This window comes from Gossypium hirsutum, chromosome A12 (assembly GCF_007990345.1).
Source record: "Gossypium hirsutum isolate 1008001.06 chromosome A12, Gossypium_hirsutum_v2.1, whole genome shotgun sequence".
NCBI classification, from domain to species: Eukaryota; Viridiplantae; Streptophyta; class Magnoliopsida; order Malvales; family Malvaceae; genus Gossypium; species Gossypium hirsutum.
In genome coordinates, this window is record NC_053435.1 from 88,852,382 (window position 1) to 88,863,583 (window position 11,202).

General features: G+C 32.2%; 1 non-coding gene across 1 annotated transcript; it reads right to left on the bottom strand.

Annotated features, from left to right (window-relative positions):
* Positions 1-10,842: 10,842 nt before the first annotated feature.
* On the bottom strand, positions 10,843-10,948 carry LOC121211935 (small nucleolar RNA R71). Its single transcript, XR_005907151.1, has one exon. It is a non-coding gene; the product is annotated as a small nucleolar RNA R71 (small nucleolar RNA).
* Positions 10,949-11,202: the final 254 nt, after the last annotated feature.

Genomic DNA, 11,202 nt, shown 5'->3' on the forward strand with positions numbered 1-11,202 from the left:
TAAAAGTGAGAAAATTTTTGTTGCACAAGAGTAAATACTCAAAATTTGAGGGTTAAAGTGTAAATATGAAAAAGTTGAAGGACCAATAGTGTAAATATTTTAAGAGTGGAATGATCTAGAAACTAAGGAAAGTGGATGAATTACGACCAAATTGAATAAGTGAAGAACTATGAGGGACTAAATTGTAATTTTACCAAATTAAACGATGACTCAAGGATGGAATTTTAAAAGATAATAAAGGGCAAAATGGTCAATCGGAAGAGAGAGAAATCTAGAAAGCAATGATGATGTTGGAGATATTTTAGATCAAATAAATAAATAAATAATAGTTTATTAATATTTTAATTTAATTTTTAAATAATATTTTATTATTTTATTATTATTTTATTTAGTATATATAAGGAAAGAAAGATGAAGAATCGTCACCTTTCCTTTCCCATGCAAACCAACGTAAGAGAAGAAGAAGAAAAGAAGTTTTCTTTCTTTACAATTTAGTCCTTCCACCAAAAATTCATTATTTTCACCTAAAAATTGAAAGAATTTCCATAGCCATCAAGAAAAAAAGATAGCAAGGAGATGATGGGGAGCAAAAATATCAAGTTGGATTCAAGAAATAGAAGCTGGAGGAGAGAGAAAAATCAAGTTAAAGATTGAAGTCAATAAGAAAAGGTAAGAATATCAAGATTTCAATATATTTTTAAGTTTAATATTGTTGAAAAAGCATGGAATTGATGTTGATTTAGAATTTTCTTATATATGGTCTTATGTTCTTGTCATGTTAGTGAAGAGAAAATAAGAGAAAGTGATGAGAAATAGTGTAGAAAAAGAAAATAAGGGTGTTATAAACATGGTAATTAATATCTTGCACTAAAACAGTTCTGGACAGCAGCTGTAGTCTAACTTTGAAAAATCACCAAAAATTGTAGAAATCTAATTATAGGATTAATAAAATTTTAAATTAAATCTTATTGAGTCTAGTTTCTTATAGAATAAATTATGTAAGAAATGGAATTGTAAATCATGAGAAATAATAAATTCTGTGAGACAATGTCAGAATAATTTCGGGTTCCCCTATTCTGACTTTAAAAAATCATCAAAAATTGGATAAAAATAATAATGGGTTTAAATTTATATTTTTATAATCCTGAATGAGTTTATTTTCAATATAAATAAACGGGAACATCATTCGAATTCTGTACGAGGAGATAATTAATTTTTAGTGAAGAAGGGTCAGAACGGTCAGACAGCAGAATAGGGGTAACTTTAAAGAATAAACTGTACTTATTGGCTAACCAAAAATTATGAAAATTTTATGGTAAGAATATATGTGATTCTAGTTTCAGTAAAAATTATCGGATCTTAATTTGGAGTTCTATAGCTCCAGATATAAATGATTTAGTGACTATGACGCAGATAGACAGCTTGAATATTCATAAAAGTAAATAATAAAAATTATGGATAATGTTACTTACAAGTGTGTTATCTACATTAAGGATGTGGAATGGAGAGGAGGAGGAGGAAAAATATGTATGAATATTCATCTAGCATGGCTAACTTGTATATTTTAGGCTCAGGGACTAAATTGAATAAAAGTAAAACTTTATGGGTAATTTTGTAAAAATTTCATAAATAACCAAATTGCATGAAATGGATTATTTTATTATTTAAATTACAAAATTGAATGAAATTATTAATTTAGTTCAAGATCGGGGGAAAACATGTTTTAGGGATTAAATTGAAAAGGGTTGAAATTATGGAAAATTCTGATATTTTATAGAATTCATGGACTATTATCAATATATATGAGAATAATAGCTGGAAATAAGGATTAAATTGCAAGAATTTTATTTTCCTGACCCTAAGGATGAAATCGTCATTAATTAAAAGTTTAGGGACAAAATGGTAATTTTGCCTAGAGCATTAATTAAATGCATTAGAATATGAAATGACTAAAAATGATGATCAAATTTATTTATAAAGATCCGGACGACTCAAATATGAGACTTGATCGTGGAAAAGAAAAGATATCGGATTAATGAAATTATAAACACAACAAGTAATGAGGTAAGTTCATGTAACTTGAATTATATTCTTAAATGCTCGAAATGTATGTTTTTGATATGAATATGATTTGAATGTTCATTATATGAAAATTTATGAAACATTGATATATTTGATAAAAATGGGAAGAAATCCCTGTTGAATGGAAGGAAAATTCGATGGATCTCTGAAAAGGAATTGGCGGTAAAAAGGATCTAGCCCAGACGGGTGATCCTATCCTGATATAGCCCTCCCGAAGAATATGTGGAAAATGGATTTAGCCTAGACGGGTAATCCGAATTAGGGTCTGAATTTAGCCTGGACTGGTAATTCAGATCCAAGTTGATTAGAGTAATTGTCATTGCAGGGGATTTAGCCTGGACTGGTAATCCCGACAATACTCTATGAGTTTATATTACAAGGGATTTAGCCTGGACTAGTAATCCCACTGTAAGGATGAGGTTTGCAGGAGTGTGCTCTTTGATATGAAATGTGTAAGACCATGGTTGAAAGATACAATGGCAACCTAATATGAAATGTGTAAGACCATGGTTGAAAGATACCATGGCAACCTGATATGAAATATGTAAGACCATGGTTGAAAGATACCATGGCAACGTGATATGAAACGAACAAGACCATGGTTGAAAGACGCCATGGCAACATGACAGAAAATGAGTAAGACCATAGTTGAAAGACACTATGGCATCATGTCAAAGATAAATAAGACCGTGGATGGGAGACGCTATGACATCTGTTGAACAATTGATATTCAGGTAATATGTATCAGATGACGAATGGTTATATGAAATGGTTGTGTGAAATGTTTACAAGAACTGGTCATATGGAAATATATGTACGAAATAGTTGTATGAAATAATTATGAAGATAGATAAACGAAATAAGTAAAAGTACATGGAATATAATTTATGTTAAGTTTGATATAAACTATTACCGAAATAAATATACATTAAATATATGGAAATGATGGAGTATGAAATATTGATATAATGAAATGAATGATATATGCTTATAAAGAAACGGTAAGAGCATGATATGTTTCGTGACATGTACACTTATGATTATCTTTGATATGTTGATACAAGGAAATTATGTAAGTTGAGACTATTATTAAACTCAAGTGCAATATGTTGAGAAAATAGATATACCAATGTTGAATTTATATGAGATATGTGCAAGTATACTAATAATGTTGCTATTCGATGCTTATACAAGTGCCAAACTGTTGATTGAATGATAATATATTTATTTATATGATGCATTGAATCGGTAAGTATTTAAATTTTTTTTAGGTGATCTGCAAATTCTAGTAATGCTTTGAAACCCTGTTTTGACGACGGATACGGGTTAGGGTGTTACATTTGGAGTTTAAAATTTGTCTTTTAATTCATTTTATCCCTAAATGACCAAAATACCCTTTTTACTATTCTTTCAAATTTTACCCAATCAAGGACATTTTTGTCCAACAAGTTATACAATGGTTTAATTATCATTTAAGGACCTCTCATTTAAAATTTCATAATAATTTGATATCTCTAACATGTGGAACTCAACTTTTGCACTTTTTACAATTTAGTCCTTTTTACTAAATTGAGTGCCCAAACGTCGAAATTTTTGAACGAAATTTTCACGAAATCATTTCGTGAAATCATAGACCATAAAAATATAATAAAAATGAAATTTTCCTCATCAGATTTGTGGTCCCGAAACCACTGTTCCGACTAAGCCCAAAATTAGGATGTTACAAGAGGTGTTACAAAAATGGCTAGAAAATAAGCTCTTTAAGTGTCGAAATGTATCTAAACTACCGCTACAATTAGCGGTAGGTCAGAAACCTAACTATTCTTTTCTTAGAGTTTCCGATTGTCTTTACTTCCCTTATCTAAGACCTTAAAATTCCAATAAATTGTAGTTTAGATCCACTCTCTGTACCTTTCTTGGTTTTCTCCATTGTACAAAGGTCATTGTTTTCGTGATAATACTAGTAGAGTATATATATCTCATCATGTTACCTTTCATGAGCATGTGTTTCCTTTTCAAACCACTCTCAAGTCTGCACCCATTACTACCAATTCTTCCTCATGTACTCACTCCATCTCTACTTTACTTGTGTTTCCACCTTTGATTTCATCTGTGGCCCATTTATCTCAATTTTCTTCATCTCCCATCTCAGCTTCTTTGCTTTCACATTCTAACTCCACACCTACAATCTCTATTAATGCTTCACCCATGCCAGCATCAACAACTTCGTCACATTTGTTTTCCCAGGCTGTTAATCTTGTTCCTAGTCCATCCCTACCATTACTCAATACTCACTCTATGATTGTAGAGAGCAACAGCAATGAGGTGATCAACATGATTAAATACTCTCATGCCATAGATAACTCAACCAAAAGCAGTGGAACATTCTATTTTGGCATATCTTTTGAAAGGTGAATAATGCTATAGATTCCATAGCCCAAATTGGATTGCAAGGAAGCATAGATTTGACTCGTCTATATAACCCATTGGTAGGCAACGATATTATGCTCCTTCGAGATATATAGGAGTCCATGAGGAGAGAGCTTGTTTCTTGCAAATTGCTTGATTGAATAATTACTCTGTATTCTACCAAAAAGAATTATATAACTAACATGTTAAGTGTAATAGTAAGGCAAATTATACTCATAGAAAGAGAATTATAGTTCAAAAACCGGAAATAATATTATTAAAAAAACAGCCACAAACTTAAGATTAAACTTCTTAAACTACAAAACAAACATAAATATATATATACATATGAACGGCGGATTCCAAATAATTCTTTAAAGGTCGGTTTGCATCATAGAACGTTTCTTGATGTTTTGACGCTTTAGCTAACTTCGCAGTGGGTTGCAAAATGATGGAAATTAACACCAAAACTGCTTCCATGATATAGTTTTGGTTATTTATTATTTATTTATCTTTTCTTTAGTCAAAAGCTTGGCACAACCTTCGGGGGGCCCTTTCTCAGCATGCATTGAAAACAGAAAATTATTTGTGTCAGTGGGTTGACTAAGTCCACTATCCAGGCGAAAAAAAAATGCATTTATACTGTGGTTGCTAGGAAAAAAATGAAAAGAGAAAAGAAAATGAAAAATGAGAGATTTTTTTCCTTACAGTAATTAACACAGAGTATTGGAATTTATTTAATTTTAAGTGTCCCCATAAAATCTGGAAATAATTAATCATGCAATTATATATCTTTAAAGATATCAATCAACAAAGCTAAATTTGAAAACATATGTACGTTAGTTTTATACATGCGATGATGTTTTTAAATTTAAATATAGTTGATTTTTTTAAAAATATATGTACGTAATTTTAAGGTTAATGTTGTCAACTTTTAAATAAATTTTTTAATTTAATTTGATATAAATAGGATAATACTATCAATGTCATTCATTTTGGTATAAATTCAAGTTACAGTTTGGGAGGTGGAGTTACCCTGGTTAGTAGAGTCTCAACAAGGGATTTATTTTATATAATATTTAAAATTATACATAATTCATCCTAATTTAAAAAAAAAAGTGTATTTTAACGTGCTTGAATTCACTGCTCCATTTCAATGTCATATTTAAATATTAATTTATTATTTCATTTTACATATATATATAAATTTTAAAGCTAATTATTTTTTTTAAATATCAATAATTAATTAAGATATACAATAATAAAAATATAACAACAAAAGATAACAAATGAGTGAAAAGAAAGATAGAAATAGTCTACAATATTTTAGACATGTATATTTATTTTTTGTAAAAAATAAATAAAAGTAGAGATAAAATAAAACAATTTAAATTCATGTCAAATGGATATTTAATAAAAACTTTAATTACTACTCTATAATAATATATACAATTATTAACTTGATATAATAACATGAAAATATTAAGTACTAATTACCTTTTTTAATTTAAATATTATTATTTTATTCTTTCCATATATAAACAAAATATTTAGTGTTAATTATTGTACATTTTTAATATCTTCCCTAATTTAATTTTATATCAAATTGTCAAAGCCATTTAACACTATATTTAAATATTTTTTCCTTTTATTCTTTTCACATAAACGTAATTTTGGGTGTTTCATTTTTTCTTAATTAAATTTGTTTTGGTTCAATTTTTAATTTGTTTTGTGTAAAAAAGAATAGTATTTACATTAGTTCAATACACTAGATATCCCCTATATACCTTTCTTCTCTATCTAAATTCATTTTAGCTAGACAATCAACATCATTATTACTCTATCTAGGAACATAATGTAAAAACCAATTACCAACCTTCTACAACATCGGATGTATTCACTTGATCAATGCAGAATTTGAGGATGACCTAGATAAGTCCTGAATACCCTTTGTTGCTTCCATACTGTCAGTCTAAATTAGAATATTCTTAAAATTTCTACTCAACATAATATTTAAACAATCCAAAATTTCCAAAAGTTCAACCTAAAAAACTAAGCACTTACCCAGACATCAATTATAACCAAGGATCCACTTACCTTCTCGATCTCGCAAAACTCCCCTTGAGGCAACTTTACCATAATCTACCTTAACAGCACCGTCAGAATTTAACTAGACCCATTTATTCGTCCAAGGGATTGCCCTTTTAACCTGTTGCCACTTTGCCAAACCTTCCTTGTGATAAGAAATATATTGCTTGGCCCAATTGTACGATATTTTGATAACCTCACTAGTATTCCATTTTATATCCTGAAAAATAACAAGATTCTAGTTTTTCCATATACGTCATGCAATCATGCCAAAGAGACTAGTCCACTCCACTTCACTTAATACCATTTTCTAATGGTTTTGTAGATTGGCTTCAAGCCATTCATTCAAACTACCAGAAAAAATGAGCTCCTCCTATTCATCAAAATTACCTAACTCCATACTTCCTTTGCCATAAGACAATATCTAATGGCGTGAAGAATGTTTGCTGAATCATGCCCTTAAAATTGTACGTGAACTATTGGTCTCGATCCCATGCCTCACTTGTTCCAAGTTTGTGAGAAGCCATTGCTTTAAAACAAGCTAAAAGAAGAACCTAACTCTTTGGGGCCCTTTGAATTTCCATGGGATATTTCAAGAATCATCCTTTGAATCCCACAGCCACTAATTTACTTTCTAGTATGCACTCTTAATAGAAAAAGATCCTGTTGAAGTACCCATACAGGCAATTTTATCAAGTCTTGCCAAAGTTTGTGGAGGAGGTATACTAACAATGCGATTAATAGTCTCCTCTACGACCTAGATTCAAAATATGTCAAATTTTCAAGAGCCATCTACATCCACCAAATTATTAAGAGTCCACTCCAAATCAAGATTACCATGTGATGGAATCTGATCAATCAAAGGTCCAATACCCATGATCAAATTATCCCTCCCTGTCTTATCTTGTTCCCATCCCCCACAGACCAAAAGATATTTTCACATAGTAGAGGCCAAATCTTTAAAAGAGCTCTCCATTGGAAAGAACATCTACCCCAGTTAATAGAATCTAGTACATCATATTTTATCCCATATTTAGACCTTAGAACACAAACCCATAAAGCAGAAGAATTAGCTACCAAAATAAAAGCCAATTTAGGCATAAATGAGGTATTATGAGCCTTCACTTGCCTTAGCCCAAGCCTACCACAAGCCCGGGGTTGACAAATTGATTTCAAGCTTACCAGAGGAAACTTATTCCTCTCACTCGAGTTTACCCAAATAAACTTCCTCACCAAGTGTTCAATCTCATCACAAATTGCTTGTAAAATCATCATTGATTGCATAAAGTAGCAAGGGATCGAGAGCAAAATCGACTGAGCAAGTGTAACTCTTCCTGCCATCGATAAATGTTTAATGTCCCAATATTGCAACCTGGTTCAAACCTTATCTACCAAAAATCTCAAAGAACTGTTCATTACCCTCTCATGAAAGAGTGGCACACCCAAGTAAGTTCCAAGGTTTGTCACTCTCTGAAATCCAAGGACTTCACCAATAGACTCCCTTAGCTCCTCCTCTACCCCACTTGAAAAGAAAACATTTGTCTTTCTTGCATTAATTCTATGCCCAAATGAAGTACAGAACTGTTCCAATATAATTTTAATTCTTCTGGCCTGTTTAATATCTGTCTGTCCAAAAACAACCAAGTCATCTACAAAAAATAAAAGAGATAAGATCAGACCTGACCTGGATAGTCGGATGGGATGCCAAATCCCAGAATTAACTACTGATTAAATACTATGACCAAGCCATTCCATACTAACAATGAACAAATATTGTGATAAGGGACATCCTTGACAAATTCCTCATATCGTTCTAGATTTTTGTGATGGGATCCCATTCCACAAAACCCGTATAGACGAACCTGTAATAGCAAACATAATAACCTTGCGTAAAAAATGGGGATACTTACTGCTTTCAATGAGACGTCAATAAACTTCCAAATAACTCTGTCATAAGCCTTCTAGAGGTCAATTTTGATAGCCATCGATTTTCAGTTCTTTTGTTTGCTCCTCATAGAATGGATCACTTCTTGGGCGATAATAACGTTATTTGTAATTTTCCCTTTGGCAATGAATCATGTCTGCTCTGCTACTATAATCTTTGGAAAGATAACTCTAAACCGATTGGTTATTACCTTCATTACCAATTTAGAGAAGACGGTTGATAAATTGTAATTTATACATATTTCTAGCCCATGCTTAGCACATTTTATGGATGATTTTTCCTTAAAATTGGTGAATTCGATGCTCCTAATGCCTTAATTTCATATTTTATACCTAGGTGAACATAGGTGAGTGAAAGGAATGAGAAACGGGCCAAAACGAAGAAAAGGGCCAACATACGAAATCAACATGGCCTGGACCTCCTCACACGAACAGACCACACGACTGTGTCAATTTGGTAGAATCGAAGCATGACTCACATGGGTCGACCACACGCCCGTGCCCATTTAACAGGCTTGACCACAGCCTGAAGTAATCACACACGGGCATGTCACACGGACGTGTCCCTGTCGAGCCCAAATTGAGTCCAATTCGAAAAAGGCTAATTTTGAGGGTTCTCTGGCATTCTAAAGCCTATAAATACATCCTAGAGGAGGAGGAAAAGGGGTCACACATAGAAGGAAGCAGGGAACTGCTCAAGGAAAACTGATTGATCCATCTCAGAAATCGGATTCATCATCAAGACTAAAGATCTCCCCTCAATTTCCCTTCAGGAGTTTTGGGTTTTTCTTTATGTTTTGTATTCATTATTCTTCTGATATGTTTACCTTTTTAGTTATGAACTAAAACCCCTAAATACCTAAGGGGAATGAAACCTAAGACAGATCTTGTTATTATTATCTGAATTGTATGATAAATATTTGACTTGTTCTTAATTATGTGTTCTTAATTCTTGTCTTGATATTCCAGGATATTGATTCAAGTTAAGCTCTTATTTAGAGGAGGAATAGACCCTGTCTAAGAGTACATTTGTCATAATTAAGCGAAGTTGATTGCGCGCCTAGAGATAGGGTGACAAGATTTTGCCGGATTAGGGTGAAACCTAAAAAGGGGTCTATAGATTGAGTTAATGCAACCCAATGGCGTTAATTAGAAAGAGATTTCAATTATTCAAACTAGGGTTAGACGTTGTTAGTCTCGAGAGGGATAATAATATAACTTAGGGATTTCTATGGATCAAGTCAAATGAAAAAATCGTCTGATTCAGAGTCAAATAACAAGTGAAGTCTAGGTGGATTTTTCCTTAGGTATTGTCTTAATTCAATTGGTTTTCCAAAAGTAATTCCCCAATTCTATTTTCTGTGAGTTCTTAGTTTAGTTAATTAGTTAGTTAAAACAAACCCCATTATTCTTAGGCTAGACTAGATGATAAAAAGACAGTCATTACTAGTACTTTTAGTTCCTTTGGGTTCGACAATCCGGTCTTGCTAAAACTATACTACTGTTCAATAGGTACACTTGCCTTCATCGTGATAATAGTTAGTTTCAAGAACGATTCATTATAAATATTTAAAACCTGTCACAAATGTCACGTATCAAGTTTTTGGCATCGTTGTCGGGGAACTAAGATATTAGGAACACTCAATTTTTATTACTTTAGCCATTTACTTTTACTTCAATTTAAATTTTATTCGAATTTTTATTACCAATTCTTCTTTTTCCCTTTTCTAGCAGGTTCTTATAGTTTATGACTAGAAGAAACCCATCAAGACCATTACTTTTTGACAGTGAAATCGATCGCACAATTCGCAGAACCAAAGAGAAATAAGGTGAAGCTTAAGATACACAAAGAACGAGCAAGAGGACAATATTCAAACCACAACCGAGAAGATGGCTAAAAACCAAGAAAATTCGCTACCTCCTGCAATTGCTGTTAATCAAAATCCTATTCCGCGCACTATGTATGATTATGCTAAACCTAATTTAACAGGAACTGAGTCAAGTATAGTTAGACCTGCTATTGTTGCAAATAATTTTAAACTGAAACCTAACACAATTCAAATGATACAACAGTTTGTTCAGTTTGATAGTTTTCACGATGAGGATCACAACGCTCACTTGGCAAATTTCCTAGAATTTTATGATACCTTCAAAATTAATGGCATTTCTGATGACTCTATTCACCTTCGGTTGTTTCCCTTTTTGTTAAGGAATAAGGCTAAACAATGGTTGAACTCGTTACCACGAGGGTCAATCATTATTTGGGAACAAATGACCGAAAATTTTTTATTAAAATATTTTCCACCGGGTAAAACAGCCAAATTACGTAATGATATCTCTTCTTTTATGCAGATGGATTTAGAAAACTCTATGATGCATGAGAGAGATACAAGGACCTTTTGAGAAGGTGCGCTCACCATGGGTTACCACTTTGGCTACAGGTTCAAACGTTCCATAATGGCCTGAATCCTTTAACTCAGCAGATGATTAATGCAACCGCTGGAGGAACTATCAATAATAAGACACCTGAGGCAGCTTATGAATTTATTGAGAAGATGTCACTGAATAACTATCAGTGGAAAGTTATGAGAACAAAGCCGACAAAAGCAGCCGGTGTTTTCAACCTCGACGCGATTACTATGCTATCTAACTGAGTAGAACTCTTAAATAAAAAGATTG